This window comes from Quercus lobata, chromosome 12 (assembly GCF_001633185.2).
Source record: "Quercus lobata isolate SW786 chromosome 12, ValleyOak3.0 Primary Assembly, whole genome shotgun sequence".
In the NCBI taxonomy this organism is placed as follows: domain Eukaryota; kingdom Viridiplantae; phylum Streptophyta; class Magnoliopsida; order Fagales; family Fagaceae; genus Quercus; species Quercus lobata.
Genome location: NC_044915.1, coordinates 35658092 through 35679824, shown reverse-complemented (window position 1 = coordinate 35679824; position 21733 = coordinate 35658092). Strand labels below are relative to the sequence as shown.

Genomic DNA, 21733 nt, shown 5'->3' with positions numbered 1-21733 from the left:
ACTAATTTGTGTATATTAATAAACCATTTTTAAAAAAATAATTATTAAAAAGTGATTAACTATTTTGATAATTTTTTCAATTTTTTATAAAAACTTTCTTAAAATAAATTGTTAATATATTATCTGAATCCTTTATTATTTTGTGTCAAATTTACTAGTAACAGAGGAAAAAAAACTCATTTATTTATATATTTTTCACATTAGTACTCTCTTGTAGTTTAATTGGTGAGCACATTCTCTTATTTTTAACAGGACCATGTTTTAAAAATAAGACCAATCAAATCATCGGAAAAAAATGTCCAGTTATTGATTTTAACTCGTTGAACTGACTTTCTTTTAGTTGAATTATTGATTTTTATCAGACCAGTTAAGGCTCAAGTTCCCAGTTGAACCAACCATGACAAAGGCATTCATATATATATATATATATATATATACATATAGAATTGGATTCAGGTATATATATATATATATAGAATTGGATTCAAGTTATACCTAATGTAACTCTAAATAATGTTATACCACTCAATAACTTATTATAAAATTCATATTTTGAAAATCTCACCGTTGAATTACATGTTTTATATGTTTTTAACATTCTTGTCAATTTTCATGTCAATTGGATGTTGTTTACTATTCGATCCATAAACTCATCTTTTATGTATTATTTTAAACTACAAAAATTTGAATTTAAACATCTAATTGATGACGTGGCTATTAATCTTTGATCACCATGAAAATTTGCAAGTATGAAGAATATACGAAGATAATGTAATCTAATGATGGATTTGTCAAAATTCATATCCAATTAAAAAATTTTAAGTGGTGTAACATTACTTAGAGTTACACCAGACATAACTGCACAAGGGTTACACATTTTTTAAGTCATAGATTTTCAAAAGATCTAACGGTCAAAAAGAAAACATCATCATTTTTTACCTCATTAAATACTTATCTAATTAATATCATCCTTATTATCTCTCTCCTTATTAAATATTTCTACACGTCTCCCTTTTCCCTCTCCACTTTCTAATGCTTACCTAATTGATTTGCAACGTGATTTGTAGAGGCAACATTTATATTATAAAGTTAAGTTCTTAACATATTCTTCTAAAAAAAAAAAAAAAAAAATTGTGCATACTATGTAACAGCCATCTTTTGTGCTTACCCAGATCAGCTTATCCTTAGGCTTCCTCCAACTCAAAGGGATCTATTTAATAATCTCTGCTTCTTCAGACCAAAAAATTTTCCTCAACTATTGCACTCTTCAATCATGCATAGTCTCCTCATTTATCAATTCATTGGCATTTGAATTTGGCATCACAGTAGGTGATTGAATTTTAAATCTTAATTACCAAAAACGTTGTATTACTTCTACCAGGAGGTCGGACCGTGAAAATCGGGATGAAAATCGGTTTTTTAAGCCTAAATAACCGGATTTTTTGTTAATTCCGTGAACCCCTAAAACCAGGGTTGGACCATACGAACCGGTGAGAACCGTGCGGTCCAACCCCTTAGCAAATTTTTTTTTTTTTAAATAACTTAACACAATTTTATTCTACTTAATTAAATTATCCATCTCTTACAAGGAATAAAAAAAATTATAACTAAAATCCTTCAAAGATATTCAACTTCACTTCAAAAATTAATCATAAATTTTAATGTTTTCATGGTTATTATTTTATTTTATTAACTTTCTTATTTAATTATTAAATATATGCTTGAAAATCATTAAATTTCCCTCACATATATAGATATATTTTTAATTTTGCTAGTTTTATAAATTTAATATCTATATTTAGGTTTTAATTAATTATGACGTCATCACGGTTCGACCTCAAAAATCTTGAACCTCTCCCTTTTACGGTTTAATGAACGGTCCGGGTCTGAAAACCTTGGATAGAAGTTGAGAACTTGACATAATCACATAATTTAATTTCAACATTCACCTCAAGTGATACGTAATCACATAATTTTTGAAGGAGCGGAGGAAAGATGTATTGCTTTTCTATTTTTGCCCAATAGAAAATAAGCCCAAATTTGGTGAGTTCCCTCACTTCAAGAGGACCCAAAATTTGTGTGATAATAGAAATCCAACTCATTTAAAGTCATAACTCGATTAACAAAAATAAAATTACATGAGTGTATTAAATTATCATTAACCGTTAATTTCCCATAAGGACAGAAAATTTCAATTTTTCATACTTTTCTTTTCCACACAATAGATTGTCAACAATAGTCATCAAACCTCTCACATGACTACACACCAAATAATCTCTTTCTCTCTCTCTTCAAGAAGACCTCTAAAATATTGGCAATTGAGATTATTAGGTGATTATGTTGTTAAATAAAGTTTTAGTTCTTTTGATAAAGTAAATTACTTTATTCGCTTTAAAAAAAAAATTTATTCTATCATATTATCATTTATGTTGTAGACTTGTAGATAGTGTTGCTTCTATTTGTTAATATTTTTTAATTATAAGTCTATACTAGAAATGTCATATATATATATATATATATTAATAGACAAAACTCGGAGAAAGTTCAATTAAAATTTGAAATTAGAATTCAATTTTGTGCCATGTGTTTAAATTTATGTGGGGACTACACAATAATTATCTACTTAAGTTTGTTCATGCATCCACTTGAGTTTTTTTAATCTTTGTGCCAAGTGAGTCAATGAGTGCAAAATACTAAAAATCTAATATTAATAAACTATAAAATTTTAAAAAATTAAAAAGAAAAAAACCAATCACATATACTCAATAAAAATCACCACACAACAAAGATCACCACACGTTCTATCTTATTAAAAATTAGAAAAAAAAAATTACCATAAGTAGTATTAAAGTTCGGTAAGAATTTTAATATGTGACTAATTACATTTATCTTTTTTTTTTTAATAAATAATTTGACTAATTATTTATATTTTATGATAAAAATTGTGTTTAAATTTAAATGTATCCATACGTACGCATGTGTTACATGCTATTTTTTTAATAATTTAACTAATTATTTATATTTATTATAAAAATTGTATTTACATTTAAATGTATCTATACGTATGCATGTGTTACATGCTATTTTTTTAATAATTTAACTAATTATTTATATTTATAATAAAAATTGTGCTTACTTTTAAATGCATCTATGCATTTGTATAGATTACATGCTAGTTATGGATAATATAAGTATATGTGAGTAAAGTTTTCTCATAGAGACTTAAACCCCAACTCTTGTCCTCTCCCTATCCCATGCATCTCACCCCATAAAAATTTGTCCCTATAGTGGCAATTACGCCAAGAGTGCAAAATAATTAATAATTTTGCATATTTTGAGATGATACATATTAAATAACAAGAAAAATGATTTCTTTTAATATATATTAAATAAAAAAGGTCCAACTTAAAATTGTTACCTGAGGTTTCAAACTATCTTGGGGCCACCTGTCTGTGAACTATTAAATTATCTATAATAATAACAAAGCTCTCCACTTCACCCAAAAAAAAAAAAAAGGCTCTCTCTCTCTCTCTATTTATTTGTAATTCAGGTCACAATCTTAAATATGTAATAATGTTAGGGAAAGATGCTTGTACGTATTGTTCAATTTCCATATGGTCAAAAACCGTACAATTAAACAACTTAAGCATATACACCTCGTTTCTCAAAAAAAAAAGAAAAAAGAAACAGTATATAGTATATACAGGGTGAAGTATACAGAGAGTCTATCAAAAAAAAAAAAAAATGTATATATAGAGTGAGAGCGAGAGTAGTGGACAAAAAGGTAGAAAGACATTAATTTTTTCCTTATTTAACAAGTTTTAAAATCAGTGATTTTCGTAATAAATTTGAGAGATTTAAATCTTTTATGGTTTAGAAAATGACCACTCCCTGTTCTACAATTCGTATGTCACTGTCATAGACATTCCAGAAAAGAACTTCATAAATTTATACAATGATATATTTTACACTCACACGGCACAGTCTCCTTAAAATCAGAGGAAAATTATATAACTTTTAGTCACCATTATTAACTGCATATTATTTTATGTCGGTTGGTTTAGGTGAGCTTGATTATTTTTTAAGCCAGTTTATAATACTTTTTTTTTTTTTAAATCTCACTTCTTTCTTTTTATCCAAGGTTCTTTAAGCAAAATAAACTAATAAAAATGGATACAACTAGTGTCAATTATTTTTTTTTTGGGTACTGAATACGCTACAATTTGGATATGTGTCTAAAACTAAATGTGTTCGAATCGAGTCGTGTCTAGTACTACAATACAAAAAGGCAATGAACAAAAGCTTCATCAATAAAAATAAGATTTAAAAACACACTTATTAGGAAATAGAATATCAAAGACATTTGGAATTCAGAATCATCAGATTATTGTGCAATTTTAGCAATATTTTTTGAAAAAAGAAGAAGAAGAAGGAATTTTCCGTGGTCCTCACAGATAAACTTGCAGATACTTAAATAGAAAGAAACTAAAAAACATACATTCAAGCTCAACACAAAAGATGGTCCAGGAGTAAGAACTAAGAAAAAAGTACAAACCTATAGAATGGTCCAGGCTTGCTTTTTGGTCAGAAGGCTTAACACACACAAGTTTAAGGCGACGCATCACGCATGGGCTTGGTTAGATTTTGCCTTCCTCAGTATAAATCATTCTAAAACAAAGGACACTGTAGCAAACAAATAGAGACAATTGGGTGCTGCCAAGGACTCATTAATGGAGCTAGTCTTTTTTGCATTATATAACTAAAACTGGTCTGAACTCTGAATGATCGAATGCCATGAATTTGGGCATGGAATTGGTATCGTGGGGTCACCTTTTTTTTTTTTTTTTTTGAGAGGAACGTGGGGTCACCTTTAATGGGCACCATTCACGTGGGTTTGGTACCATAGGTGCACTGTGTTTTAAAAATCTAGTCAGATTAGGCATAAATAATACACTAATATATAACGTGTCACACTCACATTCAATCACAGCTAAGCTTTTTATCCCCTTTATCACGTGATAAGCTCTGATATCACGTGCTACCATGGGGTTACACGTGCAATTAGGAGTGACTTTTATGTTAACATGATTTGTGGTTGGCCAGTACTTGGGTTAGCGATAACAATGGGAAATAAATCAGTAAAGTGAAAAGGCATATTAACAAATGAACAAAAAGAGAAAATGGGTCATGTACACTTTTTTTTTTATTTGATAAACTGGTCATGAATACTTGGTTCAGCATCAACATGTGATTTGATGTTACATAAGTTAAAAGTCTTTTGGGTCCTACACTATTGACTATTGTCTTGCCTAAAAACCAATATTAGCTAAGGACGGTAAAAGTCAGTTTGATAAGACCATCATTCAACATTTCACTTTGTGATCGTCTTTTAACTTATAGAAATTTATGATGGTTTTTTTTAAGTTTTGACTCATTAAACATAGCAACAATGTGGCCAGATGCCAGGCGTTGTGATTGCAATCTGGGACTGATGGGACTCGGACCTATTCGGAAATGCCGTTTACTTCTATTTCGTTTTTACGAGGTTAATTACTAGTATTTTTACGACATGTGAGAGTGAGAGATAATTAAATTTAGGTTAAAGAGTTTTACTAACAGATGCTCTAAAGACATATATTAATAAATTATTTTAAAAAAAATTATAAAAAAAATAAAAACAGTATCTAACTGATCTAACAGTTTTTTTAATTTTCTAAAAAAAATTCCTAAAATAGATGATTAATATATGCCTTTAAGACATACATTAAAGACATACATTAATCGGACCTAAATACAAAAAACTATTATTGAAATTTGTGCTAATGCCAATTGCCAAGTAATATCAAAATGTTTCAAAAATATCTAATTTGCTCATAAAATACAAACGTTGCTACACTACCCATGTATAACTTAGAGAAGCATAAAACTTTTAAATAGTGTGAAGTGTTGCTTGTGGAGAAAATTGAATATTTTTGAAAAGTTTTGGTAGTACCCAATGTAGGGGCGTAATTTGAACCCTAAGCCCAAAAGTTAAAAGGATCTAGACTCAAAGAGTCCAATACAATAAATTTGTAGAGAGTGGATTGGAAGGCTGGGCTATCATGAGCTGGGTAGCAATTATAGTGGATCCAAATGACAATAAGATAGAGATAGACTGGTTTTTACTAAAGAAAATAGTCATTGGTACAGTCCGAGAATATCAGTTCTTGTATATATTTCTTGAATTTGATTACAAGTACAGTTCTTAGTACTACAGTATTCTTCTCTCAAATTTTCGATCCCCTTCTCTCAAGGCCTCCCTCCTATTTTATACTATCTTTTCCCTCTCATCTCTACCCTCCACATGTAGATTAAATTGTTGGTGTTGATCCCTGTCACATCAATACCTTTCTGAAGTCTCTGGGGAGTAGCTGTAAAACTGATAACTACTGTTCAAATATCGCTTCCTCATTAATGCGGCCAGAGAGTTAGCTGCAGAGCATTCAATGCGGTGGTAGTAACTTTCCCTTAGATATTTCCCACCTCCCATTTGTCTTGTACATTCATAACGTATATCTTTATCAATAGAATTTCCTGGAATGTCACCCTAGATGACAAAACGCACTTTTTGACCTCTATTTCATTTATCTAAGGAGATACTCCTCTTTGGCTTACCTTTCCCAGCCTTCTCATTTGTAGTCACTCATGAAGTCCTGAGTCTTACATATTCATTACTGATTATCTGTCCTCAGACCGCAAAGTGTCCTCGAACAAGGCCCAAGGCCCAAGGCCCAATATATGTTCTTGGGCCCCCTTATCCCTACACCCAATATTAGCCTAAATTTCAAGAGTAATTTTTATATTTTACCCTTAAATTTTTCTTTTCATAGTGAACATATTTATTAGAAAAAATGTACAAAATGACAAATATAATGGATTCAACCCCTCTTTCTCCTCCTTAGCATAAAACAAGACAAGGGAAACTAACTAATTACAATACAAAATAAAAGCACACGTCCTTTATTTTTAGTAAATATTTTACTAATGCCAAGAGCCTAGTAGCTCAATTGGCATAATTTGGTGTTTCCAAGTTTCAACAAAAATATAAGGGGTTTAAATCCCCCTTCCAATTGTAACTATTGAATTATAAATAATAACAAATGCAACAAGAGACTAGGGGACCAGATCACCTCACCCTTATCTATAATCTATAATCAATAATCAATAACCTATTCTATAATATACAAAACTAAAGCATTTTGAACCTTTTTTTTACCTCTACATATTGTGCGACATATGCTTTTGACTCATCGCAATTTTATACATGAACATTTTTATATAAATTTTTTAATTGATTTTAAATTCTAATTTATGTTTAAACCCTCCATTAGAATCTAACCACCTCATTTAAAAAAAAAAAAAAAAAAATAGAATAGATAAACACGTATACAAACACAATCATATTAAATACTAAATAAATGATAGAATAAATAATTCCATTTTTCTAAAATAAAAGGAAAAAAAATCATATACAAATACAATCATAATAAATCTCTACCATTAATTACTATCATTATCAAATTTTCATATTTAGTTTAAAAAAAAACTTATGTTTTATTAAAATTTCCCATGGATATTGACTAGTTTTTTTTTTTTTTTGAAGAGTGAATAGCCTTTCATTCAAATAACATCAAGGAGTCATCATACACAGCTTCCCTGGCAGGTTGAGGACAGTCCTCAATCCATACCAATTCATCAGAGACATTCCTAACAAAGCGAGCTAAACAATGGGCAGCAGTATTTGCACTGCGCTTTACACAGCAGTATTGACTAGTTAAGATTGATTATAAAGTCTATCAAAAAAATACTCTTAATTACAAAGAAGAGCTGGGCGTAGGCCCGTAGTCAATTGAAGAAGCAGCCCAAACAGTAACGTTATGGGCCAGAGTTTAAAGTCTCCTTATTCTTCCCACCATCTACACTGATCCATCAGGTGTAGTTGGTGGCATCTACCTATAGCCTAAAAACTCAACAACTCTTTTAAAAAAATGGAAGAAGGAAAGACTTCAGGAGACACGGCTGCGAGTTGAATTGATTGATACGTTTTTCAAGTTTGAATGGATCTAGCCAAAATCAAACTCACCAAATTATTTTAGCTCTTGGTTAAAATATGTGTATATCTAAATAAATTAAGGTGTTAAAAATTTATATAAAAATCGGCTTAAAAAAGGGTTGTATATAAATAAATAAGCTAAGAAGTTAAACCAAAAAAAAAAAAAAAAAAAACTGACGCCAAATGAACACATTGCACACATTTTATTTGCAATATTGTATTAAACGTTTGCATACCTTGTAAATATCATTCTAAAAGTCATTTTAATTTGGCTAGGGAAATAAATTAATTCAATATTGACTAATTTTATTGTGTCCGTTTGGGATGCATTTATAAACTAGTTTTTTTTTTTTCCTATCATTTGCAAGTTCTATATGAATTACATACTTATTTTATTTAACTTTTGTTTATATTTTTCTACTATTTGTAGGTCTCATGTGAGTCACTACTTATTTTGTTTAACTTTTATCTTTTATTTGCAGTATTTACATCAAAATTTCAATTTAGTCTAAAGTTGTTTCTGGCTTTACAAATCTCCTTAAGGTTCTTTAGCGAAATTGTCAATCGTGTGACAAATCACAAATGACAATGTCTGCTAAAGAGCTTAAGAGCCGTAAAGCTCTTTTTCCTCTTAAAAGAGAAAGAAGGGGTAAAAATCGAAAAGAAATATAATGATAATGATGTATTATGTTCAAGTGCGAAGGAAAAATTAGCCCAAGTAATTATATAAAAGATTCCCGTCAACAAAAGGAAGATTATGATAATATATGTTCCTTGCAGTGATTGAAGTTCAATTTATCTATGTTATAAAAAATAAAAAATAAAAAAGTTCAATTAATCTATCGACATTTGGCTGTTCATAATGAATATTTGGAAGGATGTGGAATAACTGTGGATGCAGATTCGTTCCTAAAGTGTGGTAGAAAAAAAAAAATAGCAGTTAGTAACACGTTAAATTATGACAAAAATAATATCTTGGCCAATAAGTCTTCTCTTTTCCATGAGTCCACTTATTTTTTTTTCTAGCATTCATGTTTAATCTATATTCATTAATTGTGATGTAACAATGAACTGAAAAAATAATTATTAGTATTTTACTTTCAGGCGAGAGGTGAGTCAATCATATGACGTAAAAATTGGAAAACAAAATAGGTGTCAATCAAATTATTATCTGTTCCACATTAATTAACTATTGATTTTGGGAGGTGGGAGATAAGTCAAACTTTGCGACATAAAAATTGGAGAACGAGATAGATGTGGTCAAATTACAAACCCATTTGGCATCATTTATAGTTAATTAATAAAATTTCTTTTTGTAAAAAAAAAAAAAAAAAAAAAAAAATTATATATCTTGTACATGATAAGATAAAAATTTTATTGCAAGTTTTGTAATACACGTGAATTTTTCAACATTGAAATACAAATCTTTTAAATACTAATTAAACTGAAATAGAATACAATCAAATTACACTTAATTTAACTGTAACTTAACCAGCCGATGCTAATCTGTACACCACAACATAGTTGCCAACGTATGTAGTTATCGATCTTTATTATAATCCCAAGTTTCCACTTCTTTTCCAGAAACATCGATTATCCGAGGAGGATTGCTTGGATGAATTTTCTTGAAAGCCTAGAAGAAACACCCACTTAATTTTTTCTCTTTGAATTCAATCTCATCCATGTTGGCTCTTTCTTCCTCTTCCCTTGTCTTCATTTTCTCCTTGTGAAGCTTCTTCATCACGTAGATTTCAGCAAGACCATACCCAGTTGCCATTGCCTTAAGAAAATCTTAGATGTCTAAGTTGTGGACTACAAATATAGATTGATATGTACTCAATTGGTTGGTGGTTTGGGAGATCTTGAGAGGGATATTTATAGATGCTTTTTTTGAATCAACTTGGGGAGCAAGGATAGCTTTCAATTTATTGAATAGTGAATTGAGGGCCCTTTTGGTTTGAAATCATTTCATGGTGGCTTCAAGGTCTGCAGGCAAAGACAAAGTGAGGTTGAAAACTTAGAAATGGTTGGGACGGTGCTTTTTAATTGGAAGGTTGTGTTAGCTTGGTGATCAAGATATGTACCAGGTCCATCAAAAAACATTTTCATCGTTGGTACTTGGGACAACACTTTTTATTTGTATTTTGTCTAAAATCTAAAACCGACCCTTTAAATTTCACATTTTGTTATTTCAGTCTTCTAAGTTTCCTGTTTTGTTATTTCAATCCTTTAAGTTTCTAATTTTGTCAATTCGATACTTCATTACCCTTTTGTTAAGTGTTGCAGTTTACTAAACCAAAACAATGCCGTTTTGCATGATTTTTTTTTTTTTTAATTTCTTAATTTAATTTTATTGAAAAACGTTAATTACAAAAAAAAAAAAAAAAAAAAAATTAAGGGGAATGAGAATGACGTACAACAACAACGCTATCTAAGGGCTGTTTGGATTTGCAAGTTTTCATCACTCATAACTCAAAACTGGTGGGTCCCACGAAGAGGAAGTCTGTTTGGCTGTGTTTTCAAGTTTTGTTTCCATCACTCAATTCTCTGATTTTTGAGTTATGAGTTATGGAAACTGGAAACAAGTTTTAGGTGTTTTCAAGTTATGGAAATAGAGTTATGGTGGCATTTTGGTAATTTCACTCAACTAATGGGCCCCATGGTCAATGCATAGTCATTTCAATTCCAGCCTTTGCTCCCCCAACAGCTCTCTTCATACCAGACCAAAGCCCTTTCCCTTCCATTAATTTATTTCTCTTCTCTTCCCAAGACGGCCTCTTAATACCCATTGGTAGCTACTCTCTCTCATCCCGGTCTACCACTCCATCCTATACTATCACACAACCCACATTCAAAGATTATAATTTGTCAAACACAACTTAGATCATCAATGCAAATCCACTCGTGTGGTAGAACTTAATACACAATACAAAATGGGTAATCTCAAATTAATGTCAAGGATTCGAAAAGGCCTCAAAACACCCAATACTTTGACCAAAATTTGAAACCCACCAGATTGGAAAATCAATAAATCAAAGAGAAAATTACAAGCACCAAACCCATACAAAGGAAACCCATCACCGATATACCCATAAAATTCCTAACTAAAACTAACTTAAACTAACTCAAACCGGAGAGATGTATAGAGCCACAATAACAAAATAAAGGGGGGTAAAGCAAAAAACTCATGGGTCATGATGGAGGAGATCGGCGCTGCTGCTACGTGTCGGAGGTGATCAGCACTGGGTGAGATGGAGATTGGCGCTGGGTGGATTTCCTTTGCTGGAGATTAGCATTGTTTGTACTCGATGAGGTGGAGATCGGCGCTGTTTGGACTCAGTGAGAGGAAGAGAAAGGAGGGGCAGAGAGGAAGAGAGAACCATGTGTCTGGGTATTGGGGGAGAGTGATGGAAAAAAAGAAAAAAAAAAGGAGAAAAGGGGATTTATGGGGAGAGAGAGGATACACACGGGTATGGTGCTCAGGCAGTGGGTCAGGTATAGGTCCCACAAAAAGTAGAAATATTTGAGTGATGAGAAGCTGAAAACAATGTGCCAAACGTGTGGAGTTTAGAAATTTTGGGTATTTTAAATGATGAGTGACGAAAATTGAGTGAGGAGTGATGGTTTTTTTAAAACCAAAGAGCCCCCTAGCATCTCTGAGACAATTAAATCATCCTTACGGGTTAAGGAACTTCGGGCGATCTTAACTGGCAAGGCTTATCGGGTGATTGAAAACTCAATGGATCCAACAAGAAGGAGAAGAAATTCGAGCCGATGGCGCCACCAACTCGAGTGGGTCGCAAACATCACAAATAGAAAGGCCTAGATGTGGCTTCTCGACTCCCAAGCGTTACTCCACACATAAAGTGTTGTATTCAACTCCTAAAGCTCGAGTGTGTTAAAGACTATCTGTTACTGGAGGAAGAGTTCGTGAGCAACCAAGAAAGACTCAAACCTGAAGTGGAAAAAGCTGAGGAAGACAGATCTAAAATTGATGATCTTAGAGGCTCACCCATGAGTATTGGAAATCTGGAAGAACTCATAGATGAGAATCACGCGATAATTTCATCGTCTGTGGGACTAGAATACTATGTAGGGATTTTGTCTTTTGTGGATAAGGATCAGTTGGAGCCTAGTTGTACGATATTGATGCATAACAAGGTGCTTTTTGTTGTGGGTTGTTGCAAGATGAGGTTGATCCGTTGATCCTATGGAGTTTGTGATGAAAGTTAAGAAAGCTCCCTTGGAATCATATGCTTGGTGGTTTGGATGCACAAATTCAAGAGATTAAGAAGGCTGTTGAATCCATTAACACATCCTTAGTTTCTTTTTCTTTTCTTTTCTTTTCTTTTTTTTTTTCCTTTTTTTGTAATTAACGTTTTTACAGTAAAATTAAATTAAGAAATTTTTTTTTAAAAATCATCCAAAATGGCAGCACTTAAACAAAAGGTAACGGAAGATTGAATTGACTAAATTTGAAACTTAGAAGACTGAAATAACAAAACTAAAACTTAAAGAACTTAAATTATAAAAGGTAAAACTTAAAGGATTAGTTTTGAATTTTAGCCTTGTATTTTTTTCATAATAAACATATTTATTAGAAGAAATCACAAAATGACAGATTTAATGAGCTTAACTTGCCTTTCTCCTCCTCAACATAAACCCACATAGGGGAAAAATGACTAATTATAATACAAAATAAAAGCACATGTCCTTTATTTCTAGGACAAAGTTGAACTACAAAATTGATTGCAACCTTAGACTAAAACCTTACTTAATATATTTTTATTAGAGGTGAATTTTGACAAATCCACTATTGGATTGCTAGTATTTTTACAACATGTGAGAGTGAGAGGTAATTAAATTTAGGGTAAAGAGTTTTACTGACGTATGCTCTAAGGGCATATATTAATAAATTATTTTAGAAAATTTTTTATAAAAAAATGAAAAAGTATCTAATTGATTTAATAGTTTTTTTAATTTTTTTTTTAAAATTTCCTAAAATAGATGGTTAATGTATGCTCTTAGAGCATACATTAATCGGACCAAAATACAAAAACTATTCTTGAAATTTGTGCTAATGCCAATTGCCAAGTAATATCAAAATGTTTCAAAAATATCTAATTTGCTCATAAAATACAAACGTCGCTACACTACCCATGTATAACTTAGAGAAGCATAAAACTTTTAAATAGTGTTAAGTGTCGCTTGTGGAGAAAATTGAATATTTTATATTTTACCCTTAAATTTTTCTTTTAATAGTAAACATATTTATTAGAAAAAAGTACAAAATGACAAATATAATGGACTCAACCCCTCTTTCTCCTCCTTAGCATAAACCAAGACAGGGGAAACTGACTAATTACAATACAAAATAAAAGCACACATTTTTTATTTTTAGTAAATATTTTACTAATGCCAAGAGCCTAGTAGCTCAATTGGCATAATTTAGTGTTTCCAAGTTCCAACAAAAATATCAGGGGTTTAAATCCCCCTCCCAATTGTAACAATTGAATAATAATAATTGTTAATAGTCATTTTCGCGACAATTTTTATGGTTCGACAAAACGGCTAAGCTCAATTGCTTAGCGAATTCAACTAATGTATCTTATTAGTGTATTTTGCTTTGTTGTATGGCCCAAGCCTATGCAAACGGTTGGAGAATTAAGTAGGAATGGTTTGGTGGGTGGGTTAGTTCCCATTGGACTCTTTACATAGGCCCAACCTGTATGTGCCATGAAGTGGGCTAGGGATGCTGGGGCCATTTAGGGCCCATGAAGGAGGTCCAGAGTCAGAAATTTTCACCCCAGATTTGGCTCCATGCTCTAGGTGACTGGGCCCCTAATTTTCAGCCTAGCTCCATTTTCCACACCAAGGCACAGCTGACTCTAAGAAAAAGACTGAACAACCTAGCCCACTTAGCCACCCAAATGTAGTTTCCAAGGCCTACAAAGACCAAAGATAGTAGCTATAAAGAGGAAACAACTTTGTTTCCAAAATCAAGCAAAAAGCAACCAAACCTTTCCCTAAGCATAAAGCATAATACACCAAGTCATAGAAATAGCATCTGAAAGGTCCAAGGCCTTCCTCCCAACTAAAAACTAGTCACAAGCATCCCCTAAAACTTGATATAAATATGCACCACCAGCCCACAAGAGAGGACATCGTTTTCCCTACAAAAAAAACCCAAAACTTTGATACAAAATCCCAGTCAGCTACCTAATGTATGAAGGCTTGGAGGTGAAAATATTGATATTGGGGAACTCTTCCTCTCTTGCTCAGGACCTCCCTCAATTTCTTCCTCTTGGTGACTGCGGGCTGAAATTTCTGACTTATGAACATATAGTTTCTGCACTTTCTTGTGTTTTCATTTTGTGTTGGTTTCTCTTTCCATAAAACACCATTGGCCTTTGTGTACCTCGCATTGTGAATTTTGGGCTTGGCTCTCCAAATAACAGATGAATTTAATGAACCCAAGGGGAGCTTTGGGCTCATTTCTGCAATCTCAGCCTTTGTCGCAAAACATCCCCAATAATAATAATAATAATAAACTAGGGGACCAGATCACCTCACCCTCACCCTCATCTATAATCTATAATCAATAACCTATTCTATAATATATAAAACTAAAGCATTTTGAATTTTGTTTTACCTTTACATGTTGTGCCACATATGCTTTTGACTCATCACAATTTTATACATGACCATTCTTATATAAAATTTTTAATTGATTTTTAATTCTAATTTATATTTAAACCCTTCACTAGAATTGTAGGGGTAAAGTCTCCAGATCATACAATGGGCCTTAGGCCCTATATAGAATTCGACCACGTCCGAGGAGAAGGTGTGGGCACCAAAAGGGCTCCCGGCCCAATTCTTATGGGCCTAAAATTATTGAAAGGGCGGTTCGAGGAGGAATGTCTCCTCGGACGTACTAAATATGATTCAAACATGCACTCTGCCAGCACTAAAGATTCGCTCTAACGAGCATTAGTAGCAGAGATGAGTCCCACAAGCCCGTAAGAGGGAAGAAAGTGTAGGATGACGATGGAGAGACTACAGCTGCCACATTGAATGCATGATAACTACTTTTTTGACCACATTAATGTGGAGAGGACTTGCGAACAGTGTTACCTTGGCTACTACAACCCACGAAAAGATGGGGGAGATGTCCGATGAGACAGGCACTCAAGTGAAGGTCCAGATGATCAACAAGTGTAAGGTTCTAATGACTTCAAGGAGGCTGTATAAGAGAAGGGAGTCCTCATGAAGAAGGGGACCGAAAAAAGGAGGAACTTAGAACAGAAGAAGAAGAGAAGAACCATAGCTTTTGATTAGAGACAGAGATACACCCCATACGTCTCCTCGGACCGTATATCTAATGGACATGAAGGAGATTTTCTTATTTTCGATTGTTGTATGGCCCAAAACTAACTAACATGCACTTCGTTAGGGTTTAGTTCTGTAACCCACTCTCTACAAATTTATTGTCTAGGACTCCTTGGGCCAGAACCCCGTAACTATTGGGCCTGGACCCCCAACCGTGCCCCTACAAGAATCTAACCACCTCATTTTTTTTTTTTTTTTTAATAATAGAATAGATGAACACGTAGACAAACACAATCATATTAAATACTAAATAAATGATAGAATAAATAATTCTATTTTTCTAAAATAAAAGGAAAAAAAATTCATATACAAATACAATCATAATAAATCTCTACCATTAATTACTATCATTATCAAATTTTCATATTTAGTTTAAAAAAAAAAACTTATGTTTTATTAAAATTTCCCATGGACATTGACTAGTTGAGATTGACCATAAAGTCCATCAAAAAAATACTCTTAATTATAAAGAAAAGAGATGGGTGTAGGCCCGTAGTCAATACAAGAAGCAGCCCAAACAGTAACGTTATGGGCCAAAGTTTAAAGCCTCTTTATTCTTCCCACCATCTACAGTGATCCATCAGGTGTAGTTGGTGGCATCTACCTATAGCCTAAAAACTCAACAACTCTTTAAAAAAAATGGAAGAACGATCTTCAGGAGACACGGCTGCGAGCTGAATTGATTGATACGTTTTTCAAGTTTGAATGGATCTAGCCAAAATCAAACTCACCAAATTATTTTAGCTCTTGGTTAAAATATGTTTATATCTAAATAAATTAAGGTGTTAAAAATTTATATATAAATCAGCTTTAAAAAGGGTTGTATATAAATAAAGAATAATTACAGATTACCCACATGTGGTTTAGCCCGAATTTAACTTGCCTACCTGTGGTTTTATTTTTGACACTTTACCCACCCGTGGTTCATTCCGTCTATGCTCCGTAACCAATCTTTAATTTTTTTGTTACTCTAACACGTTTCATCAAAAAATCAAACAAGAAATCAGATCAAACACTCCTCTCCCACACACTCTCTACGCTTGCTCAACCACTTGGGATCTTAGATGCTCCACAAACACCAAAATTGAATTTCCTAATCTGAAAGTGAAACCTTTCCAGACAATTCCAATAATGCACCTGCTCAAAAAAAAAAAAAAAATTCCAGAATCACCAAAATTGAAGTAACAACATGGAATTTCCCAAATCACAAACCCCCTTGCAATTAACCCCACAACAATCAAAAACCCCAAACGGAAAAGGAAACTAAATTTCCTAATCTTAAATGCTAATTAAACTGAAATAGAATACAATCAAACTATACTTAATTTAACTATAACTTAACCTGCCAATGCTAATCTATACACCACAACATAGTTGCCAATGTATATAGTTATCGACCTTTATTATAATCCCAAGTTTCCAGTTCTTTTCTAGGAACATCGATTATCTGAGGAGAATTGCTTTGATGAATTTTCTTAAAAGCCCAGAAGAAACACCCACTTGATTTTTTCTCTTCGAACTCAATCTCATCCATGTTGGCTCTTTCTTCCTCTTCCCTTGTCTTCATTTTCTCCTTGTGAAGCTTCTTCATCACGTAGATTTCAGCAAGACCGTATCCAGCTGCCATTGCCTTAAGAAAATCTTAGATGTCTATGTTGTGGACTACAAATATAGATTGATATGTACTCAATTGGTTGGTGGTTTGGGTGATCTTGAGAGGGATATTTATAGAGGCTTTTTTTGAATCAACTTGGCGAGCAAGGATAGCTTTCAATTTATTGAATAGTGAATTGAGGGCCCTTTTGGTTTGAAATCATTTCGTGGTGGCTTCAGGGTCTACAGGCAAAGACAAAGTGAGGTTGAAAACTTAGAAATGGTTGGGACGGTGCTTTTTAATTAGAAGGTTGTGTTAGCTTGGTGATCAAGGAATGTACCAGGTCCATCAAAAAAACATTTTCATCGTTGGGACTTGGGACGGTGTTTTTTTTTCCTGAAAGTACTATAGATAAAGGTAAAAGTTAGCTAAAATAGTATAGTGAAACCCATAAATAGTATCAAAAAATGCAGTAGGACCCATAAATAGTAGCAAAAATAAGCTGAATAGTAAAATAAGTTGGCAAAATTAATCATACCAAACAGACACTAAACATATTTATTAGATAAAAGCACAGAATGACAGATGTAATGGGCTCAACCTCCCTTTCTCCTCCTCAACATAAACCTAGGGGAAAAATGACTAATTATAATATAAAATAAATGCACATGTCATTTATTTTTAGGACAAAGTTTAGTTATAAAATTAGTTATAACCTTAGACTAAAACCTTACTTAATATTTTTTTATTAAAGGTGAATTTTGATAAATTCACCATTGAACTACATATTCTTCTTATATCATCCATACTTGCAAAAATTTTAAAAAATTAAAAATCAGTAGCTATGTCATCCAGAAATTGTTTCAATTACAAGTTTTTGTAATTTAAAATTATACATAAAATATAAGTTTATAGATTATATATAATAAATAATATCTAATTGAAATAAAATTTGACATATGTATTAAGAGCAGAAAAATCATACAATTCAATGGTTAGCTTTTCAAAATATTGAGTAATGTTTAATTTATTGAGTAAGGTTGTAGCCTTAGGCTACAATCAATTTTGTAGCTAAACTTTGTCCTTATTTTTAATAAACATTTTACTAATGTCCAGAGCCTAGTGGCTCAATTGGTATTGTTTGGTGCTTCCAAGTTTCGACAAAAATATTTGGAGTTCAACTCCTCCCTTCTCTCATTGTAACTATTGAATTAAAAATAAATAAATACATCTTCATATTGTGCCACATAAGCTTTTAACCCATCACAATTTTACAAGTCACTATTTTTATATAAAATTTTTAATTTATTTTAAATTCTAATTTATATTTAGACCCTATCATTAAAATCAAACAAACTCATAGTTCTTAAAATAATAGAATAGGAAATGGGGGGTCAAAAACACATGTTTGTATGAACAAGCCAAAAGTTCTTGATCAACACAACTAATTTACAAAGAAGGTATGGATAATCCACAATGGGACAATTGGACAGTTAATCGAAGGCCAAAGATAGATGAACTAGGTGAATCCAATTAAGAAAAAACTCTTCCTAAGGTACAGAGCATGGAGCTATGAATATTACAAGATGTTTACTTTTTTCTCTCTCTTCTTCTTCTTCTTCTCAATTTTTTCTGGATTTCCTCATTTGTGGGCTAAATCCTCCTTTTATCCCCCCTCCTTCCTACTTTCCTACTGTGCATTTTATGGTTGGATGACAGAAAGTGATTGTCCTATCAAACACTTCTCTTGCTATTCTTTAATCATGAGAAAAGATTTTTGGGGTGTCTCTATTGTTCAAGCTAATCATTCATTATTTAATGCGTCTAATTAATGCGGATGTGACTATTACTTTGGGTTCTGTGTCATCTTCTTCACGTTCCTCGAGAAAGTGGGGGTCGAGACTAGGTCCTCGACAGCCCTTGTTGAACCTTTCCTCAGATAAAGGGTTCTCTAATTACCTCGGTAGATTAGCTAGGTCGTCCCATTCTTCCACGAGTTTGGGCTTTTGGGTTCTGAAACATGGGCTCGAATATATCTTACTTCAAAGATGTCTTTGTAGCATTCTTTCTTCGGCTCAAAATCCATGGGGTCGTGATGTTCCTTCCCCACAAGTAATTACATATACAATCACAGTCATAATAAATATTTATTATTAACTATCAAATATCATATTTAAATAAAATTTAAAAAAAAACATATTTTATTAAACTTTCTCATGCGTTACAACTCTATCCTATAAAAATAAAAAATAAAAATAAAACTAGTTAAGATAAATATAATGAGAATAGATAGGTGTACGCCCGTTCTCAATACAAGAAGCAGCCCAAACAGTAACATTATGGGCCAAAGTTTTAAGCCTCTTCATTCTTCCCAACTTGCCATGAAAGCTCTTTACAGGGAATTTCCGTAGGTATTTGTGAATACTGAATACACTCAGCCAGAATTTATTTTCCTCTCAGAACTATTCCACTATCTACACTGATCCAGCAGGTGAAAGTTGGTGGCATCTACCTATGGACTAAAAAATTCAACAATTCTTAAAAGAACGGAAGAAGGAAAGACTTTACGAGGTGCTCTACAGGAGGCGGCTACGAGTTGAATTGGTTGGCACGTATCCCTGTTCCACATGTTTTTCATGTTTGAATGAATCTAGCAAAAATCAAACTCACCAATTTATTTAGCCTAGTTCTCAATGTTCGGGTAAAAACTTAAAAATATATTTATATCTAAATAAATTAAGTTGTTAAAAAGTTTATATAAATTGGTTGAAAAAAAAGTTGAATATAAATAAATAAGCTAAAAAATTAAAAGAAAAAAATGACACCAAATGAACACAGCACACATTTGATTTGCAATATTGTATTAAATGTTGCATAGTCAGGAATGTCTTCGTAAAATCCAACCAAATTTGTAAATATCATACTAAAAAGCCATTTTGAATTAGTTAGGGAAACAAATTAACTCAATATTGATTAATGTTATTGTATCCGTTTGGGACACATTTATAAATCAGCTTATTATTTATTTTTCCTACTATTTGTAGGTTCTACGTGAATCACATATTTATTTTATTTTACTTTTGTTTATTTTTTCTATTATTTGTGAGTCTCAATTAAGTCACCTACTTATTTTATTTAAATTTTACATTTTATTTACATTTTTTTAGTTAAAAAAAAAAAAAACATTACATACATATATTATTTCAAAATTACCTCTATTTTATCATTGAATCAAACATGGAGGGTCAAAATGAAAATTTTGAAACATAAAAGGCTAATATGAAAACATAATCAGCTAAATTGGCACCTTGGGGGTCAAGGGGAAAAATGATTCATACTGTGGGGTTAACAACATATTGTAACTATCTCAAAAAAAAAAAAAAAAAAAAAAAAAAAAATATATGAAGAGCCACAATGAAAAGTAAACATAATTAGTTTGAAGTTCAAATTTTAAACTTTAGTCTAAGTGTGTATTTTAAAACCTCATTTTTTATTATATTTTTTCATTTTTTTAAAGTACAAATATACTTTAGCACACTTTTGGTAAAAAGGCTAAATAAAGTAATAAATTATTCCCAAATAGACACTAAAATTGCTTTCAGTTTTACAGATCTCCTTAAGGTTATTTAGCGAAATTGTCAATCTTGTGTAACAATGTCTGCTTAAGGATATAGTGTGTAGGTTCCCAATTTGTAACGATCCCAAGACAGTATTGGGCTCGCACGTAAAGAGGCCCTCACAATATTATTTGTAGAGAATGGGCTTGAAAGGTATGACCTTGGGCATAGGCCAGCAGTTTAGTCGTAGTTCCTACGGGAAATACTGCATGGGCGGGCTTGGTTTTTACTAGCTAAACCCTCCCTTCGCCAGAGTTCTCTCCCCTCCAGCTTTGTTTTCTTCTCCTTTTATACTGGTGTTCCATTCCCCTTTTTGCATCCACGTGTTAATTTTACTTTTGGGGTGCAGGCCTGTCCAGTCGACCCATACCTAGAGTGGTTGGGGGTTGCTGGAAAAGCGCGTGGGCATGGGCATGGGTTTGAGTATGGGCTTGTCAGACGCAGAATTCCATGTTACTGTGTTGGCGGCTTTTTTCCTTACCCTGCCCCTACACTCAATTTGCTCCTTTCTTTGGGCATTTAGTGAAGTGCCGAGCAGGAGGTCATCCTCGGCAATGGCTCTCCTCGGCTTGAGCCGCGGACCCTAAGATAAACTGGGCCTGGGCCAGGGCCACAATTTCTTTGGCCCCACATAGTGAAATTGTCAATCTCGTGTGACAATGTCTACTAAGAGCATCTCTATTAGTTTTTCTATATTTTTGTACTGTTTGGACAGTGAACAGCGATATTTACCTTTTATTTACCTACTTTTTCAAATATATATTCCAACAAATTTCCTATCATTTCTGTATCTCATTTAAATATTATTTCTTCATTCATTATTTATTCATTTTTTAACACATATATCCCCATACCCCATTCCCACTCCTTTCTTTGCTAATTTTTTATTTAGTTTTATTCTTTTGCTAATGTACTGTAACCCATCAAATTTGATGAGCTACTGTTTACCCAAAAAAAAAAAAAAAAAAAAAATCATGATTTAAAGAATTCATTGGAAACTATTTTTTGGGTATCATTTTCTATTATAGAGATTATTTTACT

At 32.3% G+C, this 21733-nt stretch overlaps 1 long non-coding RNA gene across 1 annotated transcript; it reads right to left on the bottom strand.

Annotated features, from left to right (window-relative positions):
• Nucleotides 1–16290: 16290 nt before the first annotated feature.
• On the bottom strand, nucleotides 16291–17296 carry LOC115972625. Its single transcript, XR_004087504.1, has 2 exons — nucleotides 16824–17296; nucleotides 16291–16618 (listed from the first exon to the last, which is right to left on the bottom strand). It is a non-coding gene; the product is annotated as an uncharacterized LOC115972625 (long non-coding RNA).
• Between the last annotated feature and the right edge of the window lie 4437 nt (nucleotides 17297–21733).